The sequence below is a fragment of the Capsicum annuum genome, chromosome 5 (genome assembly GCF_002878395.1).
Source record: "Capsicum annuum cultivar UCD-10X-F1 chromosome 5, UCD10Xv1.1, whole genome shotgun sequence".
Lineage (NCBI taxonomy): Eukaryota > Viridiplantae > Streptophyta > Magnoliopsida > Solanales > Solanaceae > Capsicum > Capsicum annuum.
The window spans coordinates 91,002,563-91,024,338 of record NC_061115.1 but is presented as its reverse complement, the minus strand read 5'-3'; positions in this window follow the sequence as shown (position 1 = coordinate 91,024,338).

Here is a 21,776-nt window from a genome sequence, read left to right as displayed (position 1 = left end):
CAATTTGCAATCAAGATACTTAGCCTCCTCTTCCAAGATAGACTCATATGCTCTAGAGGTTGCACCTTGTGTACTTACTATATTTACCTTCTTAGAATTCAATGTTGCAAATTGCTTTATCAGCAACCCAACATCATTTCTAAGTTGCACAATATATTGTTCTATAGTATCATCACCCACTCTATGGTCATCGAAAACCCCAACAGCATAAGTTCTAACACCCCTCAATGCCTCCCGACTATGACACCCTTATTTGGTTAGAGAGATCTATTGTAGAATATCAGATGCTGCTTCTCAACATAAACATATGAAAGCTTCTCCAGTGATTATTTCTTTAATGGCTCTAGAATTGATGTTCAAGGCTCTATAAAATATCAATAACAAGTTTGTCCTAGAAAGGCGATGATTGGTTACCGTGCTCAACTTCTTCTTAAACCAAAACAAAGCCTCTTACATCAACTCAAAATGTAGCTACCTAAAGTTGCATATCTCATTATTTAACTAAAATATTCGGGATGAAAGAAAGAAACAACCTAAGATTTTGCTGCGCAACTCATCCAAAGTGGTAATGGATCCTCTAGGAAGTTCCCCCAACCATAAATAAGCTTCTCTAGTCAACAAAAAAGGGAACAATCTTAATATAAGTACCTCTTAGTCTACCCTAGGATAATGTAAGAAGTATAGATGTCAATAAAATTAGCATGACGCATATTTGGGTCATCTGTAGCCAAACCAACAAACTCTCCTTTCGAATTTAAGAGTTGGATTATGGAACTAGTTATCCAAAACATAACACCTAGTGCTAGAGAAGAAGGAATAATAGCTCCTATTTCTATCAGCTCAATGTATCCCATATCCTTAAAACATCATGTGGCTGAAAGTACTGGTATGTTGAGATAACTTGAGCTCGACCACCTCAAACTCTATTTGGATTATCATTCAGTGTTGCTCGTTGATCAATTGCTGGTCTTGGCTAGGATAGCTTTGCCTGTTGATATAACAGATGGGCCTCCTCATCCCTTCTCAGATTAGTAGCTGCATTTGCTAACAAGTGCTCCACTTGTTGATCAGTAATGTTTTGAAGATCTGCTAGAGTAGGGGTAGGTACCCTATTTGGATCATCCCTAACCACTTCAAACTGGCTATCACGTACGTGTTTTGTTATCATACAGTTAGGCTGTAGGATTCTGTATAGGTTAAGATTTAGTAGGAGTAAGGGATTTTCTTGGCTCCTTGTATTAGGCATACACGATGTACGCCTGTCGAAACCCTAAGGGTTTCACAATACAGTGAGGGTTCATGTCCCTCAAAATCAATCATAGACAAAGTACACAAAAATAACCAGTAAGTAAGAGATGGTGCAGGAAGACTAAAAACACCAAGAAATTTAAATGGAAAACCTAGAAGGGAAAAACCATGGCATGCCCTCTCAAGCACCAAGGAAATCCATTATAAATAACCTCCTTATTATAGCTTAGATTTTAGCCTACCTGTAGGCTCCTTTCACTTATTGTAACTCCACTACAAGCTTATCTTGGTTACTCTACTAAGGACCCTCTACGCTAATTAAATCTAATCAGCCTCACACTTAGGCAACTTTACCTAAGTATATCTCTCAAATAGAAAATACTACTCTTATAACATGAGTATTCCATTTACAAATCAATAATCACTCAAGAACACTCACTCACTCATTAAGCATACAACAAAGATAAGAACATCAGCAATGCTGAGCGGTGTAGAAATGGAGTTCTGGCTGCCTCTCTTCATTCTATAGAATTGTGCAAAAAACTTATTTGATGAAGAGGTAACTCTTTTATTTTATAGATGGGTAATGATTAGGGCTGAAAGATCATTTGAACAACTTTCCTAATCAATACAAAATAGCACCTGGATGTTTGTTACACAAGAGGACAAAACTGTACAGACAACGCATGGCAGCTATGCCGTACCTTGCACATCGAGTAACCTACTCCCTTGTAGTTAGATTCTCAACATCAAAACTACATATTGCAGTGCCAAACTAAAAACAATAAATAAAAACCTGAACACTTAAGCAACTATAGTAAATAACTCAAAACTGTACTCCCCAACAATGACACAAAAATTTTGATCAACACCTAAACTACACCTCCAATTGAAGATAAAGTAATCATTTTCAAGTAAAGTAAACCAACTCAGGTTGAGGTAAAACCCTTAGAGAATACGTGGACTTGTCTCTCTTGTTTGCTGGAATCAATGAAAAGTATTGGAAATAATTGTGGGGCTTATAGTAATAATATTACACAAGTAACTCAGCTCAAAAGCTTTGGTTGTAAACAGTCAAAAATGAACACTAGACTTGTGTTCCCCTTGCTTCTAACTCAGTAGGCTTCTTGTGCTTAATCCATTTATGAAATTGTTGTGCATGTAAAATATGGTAAGTTAGGTAACACCAATTGCCTCTCAGCATACTTCTATGAATTTCACTCATCTCATGTTAGTATCAGCGCATCACTTAACTAAGCCTTACCTTAGACCCTAGTTTCAACTATCCCCCCTCGGTCTTAAGTTGATAAGATGTGAGTTAATAATCTTAAGTAGATAATACTGGTAAGCTTATTTAGTAAATAACCTAAAATTACTATTGTGATCTCCTTTTCCCAATCACTACCTTCCTTCTAAGTTCGTAGTGAATACATGTTGTAACCTAACATTTTCAATAATTAAGAAAGCAATAACTATGAAGAAAATCACAATAAATGAAAGAACAACAATGTAGAAGGATTAAATACTTCTCCTACTTCGTTATTTAGTAAGGGTTCCCAAGAACCTAGCTAAGGGAATTAGTCATTCATGGTTATGATACGATCAAAAGAATTTGTAATAGAAGTAATTCAAATAATAGCACAATTATCAATGGATAAAACTAACGTCTTTAACTGAATAAATAACAAAAATCAATACAAAAGTCATCCTAAGATCAAAATTGAATCCTAGAATCAAATATATTCTTGTAAGTATATAGAGTGTGTAAACTAACTAAAAAACATCAAAAGGGAATTTATACAATATAAGGAAACCCTAGAAAACCACCCCAAACAAAAGAGGAAAACTGAGGTTTAATGGCCACTTATTGGGCAACCTATGGGCTATAAATCGCACATACGTTATACCACGTAGGTTCCCCCTTTCTCCAAAAGCTCCTAAACTCTTTGGACTTGACTTTTCTACAACATAGTTTGTATTCTATGGGCTATAGGTGCCCTCCGTAACTAACAGGGTCTTCTTTTATGAACTTTTGAGTGTGTGGATCTCTAATTTCTGACACCTACTTTGAAACCTATGGGTTGTAGGTTCCCATATTAGTGGACCAAAAATTCAAATTTCACTCCTTTTTTTCTAGAATAGTCCTGAAACTTGATTTGCAACAAAACATAAAAAAAACCTATTATATCTAACAAAAAGACTTAAGTACTTGAATTTTTTCATCATTTTAAACAGTGAAAGTTCTATGAAACCATTGCACATCAGGTACCTTTAGACTTCTTACAACGTATGGTAGAGGGTTATGATGAGAACAGAACCCAGTTGATTGAGGCAGAGTCCCAAATTTTAATATTATATTAACTGATTCGTCCTTGGGTCCAAATAGGTTTGGAGAGTGCAGAGACTTAGATTTAGGATATTATGATGGATGAGATAGATGAGATAAGGTTCGAATTTCATGGCTATATTGATTCTTTTGAGAGAAGAGTACATATATGATTTATTAATATTGAGGCACCTGATCTAATTACAATTAGGGATGAGATGAGGGACATTCTCTTACTGAAAGACATATTCTATCTATTTCTCTTAAGGTCTCTTTATTTTCCCTATTGATAATACCATGCTCGCCTAGGTATTTAGATATGTTTACTAAGAGGGAGTCGGTCCCCAGAGTTTGGACTAAAAGAGCGAGAGATAATCAGCAAGATCCTGACTTGCAATATGAGTAGGGCTTGAAAAGTCCATCGATGAGTCAAAGAAGTATGTAGTTGTCAATAGGTAGAGGCGTATTGAGATATCTTGAAATCCTATTTCCTACAAAACATAACACAAAACCTATCATATCCAACAAAAAGACATAAGTACTTGCATTTTTTCATTATCTTAAACATCGAAAGTTATATGAAACCATTGGACATTCGGTGCCTAGAGACTTCTTACAACGCATGGTAGAGGATCATTATGAGAACATAACCCAGTTGATTCAGGCAGAGTCCCAAATTTAACCATTATATTAACTAATCTGTCCTTGGGTCCAAACAGCTTTGGAGAGTGCAGAGACTTGGATTTGGGATATTATAATAGATGAGATGGCTGATATAAGGTCCGAGTTTCATGGCTATATTGATGCTTTTAGGAGAAATGTAGGTGTATAATTTATTAATATTGAGGCACCTGATCTAACTAGAATTAGGAAGGAGGTAGCTATATAAGACATTGAGGTACATTCTCGTACTGAGAGATATATTATAACTATTTCTCTTGAGGTCTCGCTATTTTCACAGTTAATGACACCATGCTATCCTAGGCATTTATATTTATTTACTAAGGAGGAGTCGGTTACCAGAGTTAGGACCAACAGAGCAAGAGATGATTTACAGGATCCTGACTTGTCATATGACTAGGGCTTAAAAAGTCCACCAATGAGTCAAAGAAGTGTGCAGTTGCTAGTAGGCACAGACGTGTTGAGATAGTTATGGGTGAATTCTCTAGTAGTGCACTGCCATCACCACTGCCTCTGCCAGTTGAGATGTCCTATAAGGGACACGAGTATGTCACGGATGCCTAGTGCATCCCAAGTATGTCCTTATTCACTTGTTTTACATTATGTCTAGGTACTAGGGACAAAGTATTATTGTTTAGTTGGGTTGGGGTATAACAAAGCTACTGGGGGTTTTGTTTGCCGTGCTTCTTTTTCTATCGATGTGATATGGTTGTAGAATGAGTATTTCTAGGGTAATTTTAGGTTGTATTGTGTTTTATTTGGTATTGTATTGTGTTTTTGTGTAATAAGGAGATTTTTAAGTATCTAGGGTAGTTGATGTACTTTGTTTTTAATTTTTGAGAAAAAATGATACCACTCCTAAAAATTATTTTTGAATTGTGTGATGTGTATATGAGTGTGACCATTGAGATCTATTCAAGGCATTAAAATTAGGGACTTAATAATCATAGCTAACTTGTGCATGAACCAAATAGGTAGGAGCTTATGATACAATCCTGTGCTATGTGTGTGTAAGATACTATTTAGTTCCTTTTGTATGTTGAATACAAAACTTGCCCAGTTTGTTTTTCCTAGGCTGTACAATAGTTGGTTAGGAAAGGATCATAAGTGAGTTTTTAAATTAGTCTACTTTTACCCTAAGTGATCTTATGAAAGTTAATAAGTATCCCTTGATCTTTATTTTGAGCCTGTATAGCCTATTTTTTTATTTCTCCTTCCACCTTCATATTTGTGTTATAGTGAACTTGTTTTGGTCTTGGTCCTCCTTGGATAATATGGGCCTCAACTCAATAAAATTTCCTAAGTTGAGGGTGACTATCATAGTGGTGTGTAATATGAAGTGGGCATGAAAATGGGTAAATAAGAGAAAAAAGTAAGGCTGAGTATTGTAGAAAAAGCAGAAAAAAAGTTGAAAAAGAAAAAAAAAGATAAAAGAAACCACACCCAATATAAATGTTCAATAAGAGAATAAAAATGGTAAAATAAGGGTGGAAGAAAAGAAATTTGTTGATAAGTGTACCGCTAATGTAAGTGTAGTGCAAAGGCTTTGTCACTAAATGTCCATATGTACCATACCAACACCAAACCTACATTACAAGACGAGAAAAGCCCTATATTGATTCTAACTCAAATTTTGGAAAACTAAGGTAAAGAAAATAAGGAAAAGTCTATGGTATTTGATGCACATTTTTTGGAACATCTCTTATGAGTATGAGTATCTCCTGATACATTCCAGCATTGACTTTGATTATGTTGCTAGCGGCTTACTTGTTTGGGTAGTGTAACTTGTACATATGCATGGTTGTTTGTTACTAATGTAATGCCATATATAAATTACCTTGGGTTAGATTATTGTGCTTCATTGATAGACACAATTGGTTTTAAAGTGTTAAAATAGGAGAGAGGTAATGTTCTTAAACATAAAGTTGATGATTGACTAGCATAGATAGTTTAGGTTTCTCCAAGTTAAACATCGTTGTTTTGATTGTTATATTTTATTACCTAAAGACATGCAAAAATTCTAAGTTGAGGATGTTGATGTTCTATAGTTTCATAGTAATTTAATGCTTACAACTATGAAAATATGCTAGTTACTTCTGTCCTTTTGTTAGATGTGATGTGTTTTGTGTTATGTTTTGTAAGAAACTAGGTTTTTGGGATGGAAAGGAGAAAAAAATGTGAAATTAATGATTTTGGACTACCTTTGTGGATACCTACGCCCTGTAAGTACTATATACGTAGTGTAGGTATCAGAATATATGCTAGAATACTGACGATCTAAGATTCAGAAGCTTAACAAATTTCATTATCACCTACAACAGAGAACCTATAGGCCGTAGCTAGTATCTATGCCCCATAGGTTTAAAAAACATAAAGTTGAAAAAGTTCTCAAAAGTATTGGGTTTTGGTCACGAACAGTGGGATCTCCTATGCCCCGTAGGTGGCCACCAACTTTGATTTTACTCTTTTATTTAGGATTGGTTTCCTAGGGTTTAATTGTATTCTATAAGTACCCTTTTGAGATTTTTTTAGTTATTTTATGTACTCTTACTACCTGCAAACATATATTTTCTTCTGAGATTTTATTTTGATCTTTGTATGTTTTGTTCTTGATTTTGGTTGATTATACAATTTGAGACTTTAGGTTTTATTCATAATTATTGTGAGATTGATTTAATTCTTCCAAATAAGATTGCGCTAATTATTTCACAATGATGACCATCTAACTCTCGTACCTTCTAGATTATTATTTTAACATGTACTGTGGTTTTATTCACATATTTATTTGTTAATAGTTATAAACATTAGGATCTTACCTCTATTCACTATGAACCTGAGAGGGAGGTTAAGGTTGGGAAAAGGAGATCACAATAGTGATTTAAAGTTAATTGTCAAAATAAGCGTATTATCACTGTCTACTTGAGCTAATTATCTTCATCTAATCAACTTGAGACCATGAGGAGAAAGTTGAAACTGGGTTCCAGGAAAAGCATTAGTAAGATGACACTCCAAGACCTAGAGGAGATAACTGAAATTCACCAAAGTTCAAAAGGTTATTGGTGATACATAACTTACCTGATTCTACACGCATAGTAGCTTAATAGTCGTATTGAGCACAATAAGCTTACTAATTTGGAATCTAGGGGGCACAAGCCTAGTGTTCATTTTTAATTTACTACAACCAAAGCATTCCACTTCTTGTTACTTTTCACAGATTACAAGAACAATCCCCCCATTTACTTTTTTGTACTGCCCATGGATTTCAGCAATTTAAAGAGATAATTCACATTTTCCCTATGGATTTGACCAAAACCTGTGTTGGATTACTATATTTTGCATCGACCATATTATCTTTAATTTGAGGTGTATCTTTTGTCTATATCAACGTCTATGGTTATATTGTGGGTACAAGTGATGGAACAAATACTTTTATGGGAAGCCATGCTCACTTAGTTGTAATCTAACCAAATCCTTTATTTTACTAATGATTCTATGAAGGGATTTATTCCAATTTTTACTTTAAAATGGATTTATTCTTTAATTGGAATTGTACCATCTTTTTTAATGAATTATGAGCTTTGAAACAAAATGTATTATTTTTGAACTAGATCAAGATTGATTTTTGTGCATTACTATTAGACTTTTTTACCATTTCTATTTACTTTGGTCAAAAGATATTTCAACCCTTTCTATGCTACTTTACAAATTTAGTTCTAATATTGAGCTCAAGTAATGGATTTAATGATTTACACTTTTTTATTCACGATTCGAGTTGTGCGCTTATTATACATATACATATATGTATATAATAATGGATGAGCTATATTAATTAAGATAGTTATTAGAAGTCACGCTTAAGGATCAGGTAATGTATACAAATATCTAGAGTCCCTTGTGGCCCCTTATCCGAAGCCACAGGGTTAGAGAAGGATGGTCACCGTAGGTCCTTCCTTTGTGAGCTATTAATCTAGAGGAGATTATACACTAGGTATATTTTTCACTTGTATTGGACATGGTTTACTATTGGTTTATGTTGCATTCATTGATGTGTGTCACCTATCACCAATATAATTGTTTTGTGTTTATATCTATCGGACTTATGGGGGGCTATATAGGTATATGCTGTAATTTCTATTTGTTGAGTGCTTTCTTGCACCTTTTGGGCTTATGGGGCTCGGTTAGGTCATTGTTTATCCAGACTAGCTAGTAACCTTGTTAATAATTCTTATTAGTTCGTGGTAGGATGATTATTGCCTAGTTTTTTAGGTTGCTGCTACATTTTTTATCCCCTTTCTTTATTATAGTTTTGATATGTTATTGTTAGATTATTTTATGTTTAGTCAACTTTTGGTTAGCGACCCTGATTATGCTAGTGCTAGTTTTCCTTCTTAGCTATGATCCGTACAATGTTAGATTAGTACCTTCAGGTTATTATCTCTGAAGTTAGTCCTATCTAGGTGTATATATTTATATATATGGCATTAACTTGTATCCCTCTATTTCCTTATTTATTGATATTTTATATGTATCTTTTGGCCTTGTATTACTACTATATAGCATTCCTTCACTATTTATTTGTATATTGGCTAGTGATATATAATATTTTACTTTAGTTCCCGAATTCTGTTACAATAGGACAGTTTACCATAATTTCTCTATTAGTATAGTTATGTTTAGTTTTTTGGATCGTTGCTTGTAGTTTATATTCATGATTTAACTGTTATTTATACTTTCACTATATTTGGAGATCACTCAGCAAATGCCTACTAAGTACCATATGTTTTGATACTCATACTATATTTCTGCAGCCTGCAGATCATAGTATGAGTTCTCATCAGTGATGTGTGCATCCTGTGGAGCATTTATGAATCAGAAATTTAGGTGAGCTTATGACATTTGAAGTATTCCTTCTCTCCCTTGTATTGATTAGGCCTAGTACTTTTTTAAATTTTGGAAATATATTCTACATGTATATGTATACTCTATTTCCATTATACTCTAATTGTAATAAAAGCTCTTGTACCGACTTTACCAGGTGTTGTTGTTGCAATCTATATTAGTCTCTTCATTTCATTATTTGTCATTGTTTCTTTCATTTATATTGATAGACTATTACTCCCTGTTATGGACTTTGGGTAGCTTGCCTACTAGTGGGTCGTAGTAGGTGCCATCACGACCTGAAAAATTATGTCATAAAATTTATGCCTTGCATGCTTGATAAGAAATTAATCCAGATGGATTTACATATTCATGGAATGTATATACGGATGGTAAATTCCAATTTACATGCAGAATGTAAAACTATTTTGGGCGGGTATATAGACCTCCCGTGTCCTCTGTTACATAATTTTGCATTCATCTCATTATTTCCATTTGATTTACTCTGTTGTTCCCCACAACAACCATCCCAAAAAATTATTAAAAACACACTCCTTTATTACTTCCCTAGGTCTCCCCATGCTTTAAAGCACTTAAAACCCCACCACCTAATTATGACTTATAGAGCTAGGTTTCATGAGTAAGGTTTTCAAAGCATACCCTACAAGAAACCGACAAGGGAAAATTCCTACTACTGGCGGGACAACTCTCTAATCTTTCAATAACATCATGGTTTATCTATGAGGTAGGTTATGGTTTATTTATCATAGTAATTATAATTGTATAAGATTCATATAATATTGATAGTAATATAAGGAGTTCTCATGTATTAGGTGTTTAGAACAATATTTGGAAGGATGTAAGTGATAAAATTTGGTTAGGCTTCAATAATGTGGTTAATTTTTGTCGTACCTCAGTGATGTAATATTCATGGTGTAGAATGAGTTGAATTTTGTGACAATCTTAACTAACTGAGTGAATACTATGGTTTGTAAGCATAGTACAAGTTTATGTATGGTAACAAAGGGGGGTAACACTAAGCTAGGGTGTGATAGGGGGTCTTCTTGGTGAATTAGAATACTATATCTTGAATTGAGGAATGATAATGAAACGTTAATGGGAAGTAGTTGTTAAAAGCAACCTAATAGAGTTTTTAGGTGATATAGAGCAAAATTATGTAGGTAGAACAGTCTAAACACAACCTAGTGGTAGGGTACGCAATAAAATAGACAAGTAGATCAGAGTCTCTAATTAAGGTAAGGTTATAAGGACAAGTATAATAATTTCAATAAAATTAATTAGGAAGGAATTTGTATGCAATGTCGGGAACATGAATGAAAGTCGTGAAAATACAAGACTAGTAACAACATCTGGGTGGATATTGTAACTCCCTTACAATCCAACTAAAGATTAGAACCATTCTTCAAGTATATGTAAAACAAAACATCAAGCTTTTGGTTGTATGATAAGTGATTTAGCCATGTATTAAGGCTACGAGTAACTCCTAGCTCATAGCCATGTGGAAACATTTCTTCCAGATTGATTTCTTGTGAAGAGTCTTTCTATAGTCAACTTCAAACGAGCATAACTAATAGATTCTGAAGTCCTTTTGAGCTAAAGACAAAAAATGATACATATTTGATCTATCTTTCAAATTCATCCAATATTTTCTTAATCCTATATCGAAGTAATAAATTATGTCCCTTTTGGTGAAGCACTATCCAGTAGTGATAACCTAATAGAGTAGGAATGTTCTTGGAGAAATTATGCGACCATACAATTCTCTTGTCTGATCGAAACAGCCACAAAGATCTAAATTTTGAAAAGTATACCTTTTAATCATACTAGTGAACCATGATCATGAATAGAAACCACTATCTTAGGTACGAATGTGACTTCTAAAGTTGATTCGATTACAACCTACAACCTACGAACCAAGATACAATTATAGGTAGGTCGCATGATTTTACCAAGGCTCATATAGTGGAGTTTGGAGCTAAAAAATTCATCCTCCAAACATTATCACCACCCACAATCTGAGGTGGAATCCACGATCATGGAATGGTCCATATGACTTAATTCTACATATTTTCAGTTATGTTTGTTGAGTGGCTTCATAGTCTTTTACCATCAAAATGGCAATTGTCAAAATCCAGTAATCCTCTATGATTCCACCATGTCGCGCTAAGCCACAGTTTCACAATTTCCCAATTTCTAGTAAGCTGGTGCAATTATGGTGCATCGCGCTAGTATGCAAAATAAAGATTTTTTTTAGTTCTGGATTTTAATTCCAAGGGCAAGACAGTCATTTTTATACACCAACATATACTCTTTACCATGAGATTTCTCATTATTTCACCCAAATATAGCAGTTTACTCTTAATTTTCTTCAAGAATAACCATTAGGGTTCATAGATCAACACCCAAATCATCAAGATTCCTCCGTAAATCTTCCAAGAATCATATAAAAAGGTATTTTAGATGTTGATTCTTGGGTTCCTTCGACCCAAGAAGTTCAAGCATCCTTTTCTAAATTCAAAGATCTTATATTTATGAGTTTTCATGATTCATATGAATTGAAATTGAAGTTTATGTTATTATTGAGTTTTAATTAATGATTTACACTGTTAATTTCAAGAGTTGATTCCACTATGTGATGAATTGTATGATGTTCATTATAAAACCTCTTCCAGTTGCATAATATTCATGTATTCATGATGATAAAGTATAGACTCTGTGGTATAACCATAGCATACTCCCCATATGTTTGATAGAATTCTTAAGTAAAGATAATAATGCCTATTTAGTATGTTAAGCATGAAATCCCCAATTTTATGATAACTAGTGCATGCCAAGCGTCTGTTGAAATGCCTTAATGAATGTATTATAATAATTTCCATGCATTCTTATCCATGTGTATTCCTTATTGAACAACTATGAGATATTAGTATGCATTCCCTATACATTTACATGTGTATGACATTCAAGTGATTGATGAGATATTGCATTGATTGTGTTATGAATGAAAGTCCATCGTCATGATTATTCAAGAATGGTTATATTTTACTTTTATATTATCGAGACTTGGGGGTATTTATACCAAATAAAATAGTTGTTGTTTAGATCTAGTGTCAGTTTTCACGATAATCTTAGTCATGACATCATTCTTTAAGCTCTGTCAGTTATAGAATTCAGTATTCTTAGACAGTTACAGAACTTAAGAGATTTCAGTAATCTAAGTATCATTAGTATTCTAACTTTAGTTCAGTACTCAGATCAGATCTTAGTAGTATTAAAGAATTTAGTTTTAGACCTCAGTAGAATTCAAGTAATCAATTCAGAACTAAGTATCATCCAGTTAGATAACGAGATTCAGAAGTATTCCATTAGATAACGAAATTGTGTAAACTAAGTCAGATCAGTCAAGTGAGATAATCAGTAATTGATTTAGCTCAGTCTAATACTGTCCATGAATCAGTTTAGTGTCTTTCAGTTGGAAGTAAGAACTAGCACCGAGCGAGTGCAGGTATGATGTCTTCTTCATTATAGAGGTGGAGTTATTAGTAATAGTCCATTAACTCCAGAACTGCGTAGCTAGCACAGGACCAGGAGTCACCCATTAGATTAAGGCTTGACTGTCATATTGCCTTAGGCTTGACTTTTGGTTTAGGGTTACCCGTTAGAGAGGCTTGACCATAGCAGAGGTATTTACACGTGGTTATTGTCACTCTTACGGCTGGGTTTATAGGTTGGAACCCACTAGATCAGATTTAGGGCATGTCGGTTAAGTGAGAACTCCGCAGTTGCAGACTCAGTATCAGTCTTTAGTGTAAAATTAAGAAATTTAGACTGTCAGATACAGTCACCCATCTTAGAAAGAAACTTAGATAGTTCGATAGATTCATGGACCACCCACTAGATAGGCCTGGTCTTATATAACGTTAATCAGTATCAGTACTAATAGAGATGGGGTCATCAGTTAGATAGGCCTAATCTAAAACACAATCCATCATTTTGATTATTAAAAGATTCAGAGATCTTCTGCTCGATAGGTCTAATCTTAGATACAATCATCCTTTATAATTTTTAGTAGATTCATAGATCATCGATTAGAAAGGTTTGATTACAAATTTAGTTAATCGATAGTAGAAAACTCAGAACTCTGTAATTGATATAAGCAGATTTAGTTAATCAGCTTCAATATCATCAATTTCAGAGATCAACAACTAGAGAGGACTAATCTCAACTTTAGTACTTAGTTATAAATATTAGAATATTTAGTTATTTAGTATCTCAGTATTAGTAGTAAGTTCAGATGTCAGTAAAGTAGTATTTGATTATCAGTAGTAAGAGTCACGATAATTTTAGGTATGGTTTGTGTATTCATGCATACGTCCTCATTCAATACGCTCATGTTATTCAGTGAAGATGTGTTTATGAATAAGACCTTGCATTTAAACATACCTCATATAGCATACCAGTACATTCAAAGTACCGATGCATGCTTTTCTTTTGTATAATGGTGTTTTATACCATAGGTTTAGAAACTTGAGATCTAAAGCAAACTTAGTAGTCCAGACTCAGTCAGTAGCAGTAGACATAGCAGTGTGTCCTCTTTATTCAAGGATGATACTTATTTTATTATGGCATTAGACTCATTTTATTTTCAGTATACGGAGTTAGTTTGGGACATGTCCCATCAACTCGACAGTTTAGACAGTTATAGGTTTTTCAGATAGATGTATCAGTATTCAATGTTCATTTTGAGTATTTTAGATGTTTTGAAAATTATGGAAATTTTTCTTTAGTTTTCTCTATTTATTATATTATATTATATAGTGCTCACATATCGATATCAGTAGAGGATTAGCTTGTGGTCCTTCAGGATCATGAACACCATGTGGTATTTTAATTCCAGAAAATTGGGGCATTACAAACTTGGTATCAGAGCCTAAGGTTCATTAGTGTCCTAGGAAGTCTGAAAGCCGTATCTAGTAGAGTCTTGTGCATGGGTATATTGTATGCCACATTTACTTACAGGAGGCTATAAGATGTTTTAGGGAAAGTTCCCTTCTTTTGTGTCTTGGATTGTGCTGTAGAAAGGTCCTCTAAGTAAGTTATATAGATTCTCAGCATGCTCCACTCATGTGAACTCCACCTTACCTTAAAGGTAATTGAAACAGTGAAGCTTAATGTCCTAGAGATAGGGCTTTTTTAGATCGTCCACGCAGATAGTTATGGGATCACCCACAGGCTCAACAATATTCCATCAGATCCTTTCTCAGAATCGTATGATATCATATGAACTATAGTTAGATGCATGAACCAAGGATTTTAGTAGTAGTAGAGTTAGAATAGCGTTAACCATATTGAGCAAATTATGTACAAATGGGTATATTTGTATAAGAGGTAAATTAGTAGGCTTGAATAGTGCATGCAAGAATTTTAGGTGATTGATCAGAATTTAAGTGTAAAGGTATGGATGTGAGTTAGGAGGTGTGATCCTTGTAGTTAATGAATGTATAGAAGAAGATGATATGTTTAGCGAGAAAAGTATGTGTCCAAAATGGGTGTAGATATGTGATGATAATGGCAGAAACTAAAGAATGTCAAGAGTTGTATTCCGAAAGATAGCATTAGTAGGGATTTTTATACTTTTAGGTGCAGAATTTTTGGATAAGTTTATCATTGATATGTATTATTATGCCCCAGACTCTAAAGTATATCAATTGTAGTTCAGTTTAGAGTTTAATAAAGTCTTCTCAGACTTTAGTGATGACTTGAAGCTAAAGAGGAGAGTATAGTTTAAAGAGTACAGAAGAAGTACTTCAGTTAAGTATAAGTTTCAGCATAAGTTAGTCAGTAAAGTGAGGAAGTCATTTTAGCAGTCAGATAGTCAGATTCGTGTAATTTGTTTTCTCATCTTTCCATCTAGTCATGTTTTCTGAAATCTCAATGAAAGATAACTATTCCAAGGTGGAAAGTCCTAGTAGTTGCAAGATAAGTTTAGTTGATGATTCATGCATTATTTTCAGCTCTCCTAGGTTCAGTAATGATCAAGTTTGTACGTGCCTTGTGCATCTTCTCAGTATTTTGTTGAAGTAAGCATTCTTAGAGAGACATAGTGTCCCAAAGGGGAGATACCCTATGATTTCCAGATGTTTTCAATTCTTTAAACCCATTCAGTTGCATGTTCAAACATTTCTCACAAAGATAGCATCCGTTATCATTACATAATCGGTCAGGCATTCAAAAGTTAGTTCAGTCAAGTATTCATGCATTAGGTAAGCATGTACATTATGAGAATTTATCTTATGAGTAGCTTCAATCGTGTATTCCATGCATAATATATGTATGTTCAGTATGAAATCTCAATATATCAGTAGTTCCAGTTATATCGTCATGTTTCTCATGTTCATTTCCAGCAAGTAAGTTCAGCCTACTATTTTTCTCAGCTTAATCAGTCTTATTCGAGGATGAATGTTCCTAATGGGGATATATTGTAATATCCCACCCTTCTCCTAGTTCAAATTTGTCTCTAGAATATCAAAGATCTTGCTTCAAAGATGAATATAGTTTATTCCATATGAAATTTTTAAGATTTTGACTTTTTATCCTGTGGGAAATAAAATAATCCTTCCATTGATATCAAATATGCCCAAATCCGACACTCAGAAAAAGAGTTAGAGATATTTTAGTGAGACAGTGTACCACCTGGTTCTATAGCGCATTGCAGAGCCAACCAAAATGATAATTCTAAAAATCAAGTAAGCCTCTGTGATTGCACCGCTTCGCGGTGGCTTTCCAATTTGCAACCAAGGTGGCAACACAATTTTCACAGCGTCCCGCCAAGGCTCAGTTTCCAAATTGTCCAATTTCTAGTGAGCTGGCGCGATTATGGCGCGTCGCGCCATTATGTAAAAGTGAAATTATTTTTCAGTTCTAGATTTTAATTCTAAGGGAAAGATAATTATTTTACGACCCCTATATATACTCTTTAACATGAGATTTCTCATTATTTCAGCCAAATATATTAGTTTTCACTTAATTTTTTTCAAGAACAACCATTAGGGTTCATAGCTCAGGGCCCAAGTTATTAAGATTCCTTGGTAAATCTTTTGAGAATCATATTACAATGTATGTTAGATGTTTATTCTTGGGTTCTTTCCACCCAAGAAGTTCAAGAATACTTTTCTAAATTCAAAGATCTTATATTTATGAGTTTTCATGATTCATGTGAAATAAAATTGAAGTTCAGGTTATTATTGAGTTTTAATTCATGATTTAGACTGCCAATTTCAAGAGTTGATTCTAGTATGTGATGATATATATTATGTTCATGATAAACCCTCTTCAAGTTGCATGATATTGATGTATTCATGATGATTAAGTATAGAATCTGTGGTATAACCAAAGCATGCCCCCATATGTTTGATAGAATGCTTAAGTAAAGAGAATAGTGCCTATTTAGTATGTTAAATATGAAATCCCCATTTTTTTGATAACTAGTACATCCCAAGCGTCTGTTGAAATGCCTTAATGAATGTATTATGATAAGTTGCATGCATTCTTGTCCCTGTGTATTTCTTATTTAACAACTATGAGATATCAGTATGCAGTCCCTATACATTTACATATGTATGACATTCAAGTGATTGAAGAGATATTGTATTTATTGTGTTGTAAATGGAAGTCCATGGTCATAATTATTCAAGAATGGTTATGTTTTACTTTTATATTATCGAGTGCAGGGGTATTTATACCCAAAAAATTAGCTACTGTCTCGAGCTAATATCAATTTTCACGATAATCTCAGTCAATCCATGATCCTTAGAACTCAGTCAGTTATAGAATTGAGTACTCTCAGACAGTTACAGAAGTTAAGAAATCTCAAAAATCTAAGTGTCATTAGCATTCCAACTTCAGTTCAGTACTCAGCTCAGATCTTAGTAGAATTAAATAATTCAGTTTCAGAACTCAGTAGAACTCAAGTAATCAACTCGTAACTAAGTATCATCGAGTAATATAAAGAGATTCCAAAGTATTCCATCAGATAATGGAATCAAGTAATCTCAATTAGATCAGTCAAGAAAGATAATCAGTAATTGACTCAGCTCAGTCTAGTACAATCCAAGAATCAGTTTAGTGTCTTTTAGTTAGGAGTAGGAACTAGCACCGAGCGAGTACAGGGATGACGAATTCCCCATTAATGAGGTAGAGTAGGCAATAATAGTCCCTGACCAGGAGTCACCCGTTAGATTATGGCTTGACTATCATATTGCCTTAGGCTTGACTTTCTGTTTAAGGTCACCCGTTAGAGAGGCTTGACCATAGCAGAGGTCATTAACCGTGGATTAATATTGGCACCCTTCCAGCTGGGGTTATAGCTTGGACCCTACTATATCATATTTGGGGTATGTCGGTTAAGTGAGAAATCCCGTAGTTGCAATTTCAGTATGAGTTTTCAAAGTAGAACTCAAAAATCAGGTCTATCAAATACAGCCACCCATCTTAGTAAGGAACTTAGATAGTTCCATAGATTCATGGAGCACCTTCTAGATAGGCCTAGTCTCACATAAAGTTCATCAGTATCAGTACTAATAGAATCGGAGATCACTCGTTAGATAGGCTTGACCTCAAAATCAGTTCGTCATTTCTATTATTAAAGTATTCATAGATCTTCAGCTTGATAGGTCTAATCTTAGATACTATCATTCTTGATAATTATTAGTAGATTCAGATATCATCCATTAGAAAAGTTTGATCACAGATTTAGTCAGTCGATAGTAGCATACTCAGAACTCAGTCACTGATATGAGCAGATTCAATTAATTAACTTCAGTATCATCAGTTTTAGAGATGAACCACTAGAAAGGACTAATATTAACTTCAGTACTCAGTTATCAATATTAGAAGATTCAGTTATTCATTACCTCAGTATTAGTACTGAGTTCAGATATCAGTAAAGTAGTATCTGAGTATCAGTATTAAGACTCACGATGATTTTAGTTATGGTTTGTGCATTATGCATACGTGTTAATTCAATACTCTCATGTTATTCAATTTAGTTATGTTCAGGCATAAGTGCTTTCATTTAGCCTTACCTCATCTAGCATACCAGTACATTCAAAGTACTGACAAATACTTTTCTCTTGCGCTATAGTGTCTTATACCATAGGTTCAGAAGTGTGAGATAAACAGTACCCTTAACGGTCCAAACTCACCCTTATCAGCAGTAGACGTAGCAGTGAGTCCTCATTATTCAAGGATGATCCTTATTTTATTATGGCATTAGACTGAGTTTATTTTTAGTAGACGGAGTTAGTTAGGGACATGTCCCATCAACTCCATATTTTAGACAATTAGAGGCTATTCAGATAGATCTATCAGTATTCAGTGTTTAGTTTTGAGTATTTTAGATGTTTGGAATATTATAGCAAGTTTCCGCTAGTTTTATGTATTTATTATATTATATTATGTAGTGCTCTAGTATAGATATCAGTAGAGATTTAGCTTGTGGTCCTTCAGGATCATGAGCACAGTGTGGCATTTTGATTTTAGATAATCGAGGAGTTATAACTTGGATAAGAGCCTAAGGTTCATTACTGTCCTAAGAAGTCTGAAAACCTTATCTAGTAGAGTCTTGTGCATGGGTGTGTTGCACGCCAAATTTATGTAATGGAGGCTATAAGATGTATTAGTAAAAAATTCCCTTTTTTTATGTCTCTCCTTTGTTCTATGTTGTCTTATAACATAGGTTCGGACACGCAGTTTCCCAATCATTCTTAGAAGGCTCAGTGTTACTCAGCAGTAGTGGTGAGTCCTCATCTATCTAGGATAATTATTTATTTATCCCAGTTATCTCAGTATTTCCTTATGTTCAGTAAGTTAGAGTTTGTTGGGGGCTTGCCCCATCAAATCCTCATGATTTTTAGAGGCTTTTAGACAATCAGTTAGACAGTTAGTCAGTTCTTTTAGTCTTTTACAAATTTTTTAGACATGTTCTTATTGCATATTTTAGTATTCATTTTTACAGTATTTTTATTAGTTTATTCTCTGTACATGTGTTGTATTACTATTTTGTCCAGTGCTCAATACAAGTACCAGATTCATGGGATTAGCTTGGGGTCACTTGTGGCCTTAAGCACCATTATGAAACTAGAGGTAGCCTCAGGTTGTGATACAACATCTCGCACCCATAGACTTTTATCTGTCCATGAAACTACAACAACTCATCCTCTACATCCTACATCACTATACCCTTTCGCAAATTCTTTCCTTTAAAATTAAAACCTACCAACTTCCTCTAAAATCATATAAGTCAAAAACACTAATTTTTCTTGGAACCAACTTATCTAAATTTCATGTATTGCACATCAAGGCTATGGTTCTTCATCTTTTTAATATTCAATTATGATTCTTGAAAAAAAAAGGTAAACTTATTGGCTCCTAATAAAAGTATATTGTGCTAAATTTGAAATAAGTAAGTCGGTATGTCTTATTGCTTGTAAAGTATGTGCGAATCAACAAACTTATGTATGGGAGCATACAATTAACCTAAAGTCATAAATAAGTGCATTATTTTTAAATTATAACTTGATGATCACGCCTTAAATAGAAGTTGAAGTTGAATAGGTCGAGGAATCCCAAAAGTCTTGTATGTTTAATTTGTATTGAAAAGTTGATTCTAGATTTATGTGCAAATATTAGAATTGTTGGGACTAACAGAAAATTTGAAATCTTCAAATTTGGAGATTTTATTCATGTTTTTTGTCCCTCACTATCTTTTGGACACTAGAACTTTATTTTTTTAGGTGCATATAACAACAAAGGCTTTAATAAAGATGGTTTCACTTTCAAGGAAAAGGAATGACTTCTCCAAGAGTAGTGTCTCAATGGAGGAGTACCTAATTTTCCTGACTAAAGCCAACCCACCATTTCAATATTGCCACAAACTAGATCCCAAAAACATGCTACAACAGAGAATATTATCAAAGCTACCTTGTATGTACCACTTTCAAACCATTCACAGTGAGGTAGATATTCTACTTCTACTCGTCTTAAAACACAGCCATATATTAGTACACTAGTACCTAGGTCGACGATGAAGAAGAAAAAGATGTCACCTCCACACTCTTCCTAGTATGTCAAGGAAGAGAATGATATGAAGGAGGTGGAGTCTGAGTCACTCCTAGCAGAAACTTTACATGACCCTCAATATGAGGAGGGGTTCTAGGATGGGACCCTAGCACCAGTCCTATATGGTGTATTAAAAAGTTATGACTACTTTATGAGAAAGACAGCTTTGTAACCAAAATAGGCTATCCCAAGAGGGCTATATAAGATAAAAGATGTATTCAGTTGTCTGGGTTGGTTGGAGCACTATTATTGCAGGCTGCATTTGATAGGTATTATCTGAGGTGGATGACCAAACCCTTGGTTCATTCATCCTTGCACTGGTGTGAGAGTTTTATGCCTTCTACCATGCCATAGTATCTTTTACTTCATATAGAGGTAGTAGGCACATAGATCTGCCACAGTTAGAGAAGGTGCTTGTGAGAAGGTTCATGGTTGATAGTTCAGCGATAGCCATCTATTAAGTTCTTTTTATCCCAAATTATGTTGCTTCTATGTATTTAATAGAGTGTAATCACTGACTGAGATTAGTAAGTGACTGACACACTATGCGTGAGCCTATTCATAATTATTATTGGGTAGGTTTTGTGAGATGGATTGTCAGTTATATTTTACTCTTGGTGTGGATGCTTTTTGGGTTAAGGAGCAAGGTGTGAATAAGAAAGTGGTGCTGAATTTAACCCCAATGTTTTGGTAATTTTTAATGTGTTATCATTTATGTCCGACTGCAATGAATAACTTACTTGCATAGGATGGTTCAACACGAATTGTGAACATGGATACTAATTATGATATTAACTTTACAGCCACCATCAAATATAAAATTCATCAGAGGGTATTTAGAGAGAAGACCACACTGCCCTTTCCTTATCTGTGCCTCTTTCTATGATATGAGGATGGTGTACCAAATATTCCTGATGTTTATATGAGAGTAGAGTCAATGGGCAGGACCTAGACTCGGTCCTTACAAGAAGGTCGTGGTCTCCTTCGATAGTGATTCTGACCTACTCTAAGGTCCTATTAGTTCCTGCAGAGCCTACTACTAGCGAGGGAATAGATATTGGTATTGGTACAGATTCTGAGATGGGGAAGAGAAGAAAGGCCCTTGGGACATCCACATTTATCCCTTACACCTCAACTACAGCTGTTGCAACGGGTATGGTTTTTGTATACAATGAATTTTTACAGATCATAGTAGATAGTTAGAGTGCTAACATAGCCCGTCTAGAAATATCGAGGCTGAGGTGGCATAATTATATGGACAGATCCCAACTTTGTGTTTGGATGACACTTAATGCAACAGAGACTATATTAGATATTGTACACATGGCTGATATGTTAGAGTTTTAAGCTGAGGTGCATCTGTGTATAGATGATTTTAAGTGCCGAGTGTCAGCCTGATTTAGCTTAATGTACCTAATTTGGGTAAGCTTTGAGAAGAGGTGGCCATAGTCTGGGGAAATATAAACTCTCTCATTGAGAGAAATATTCCACCAATCCCATAAGT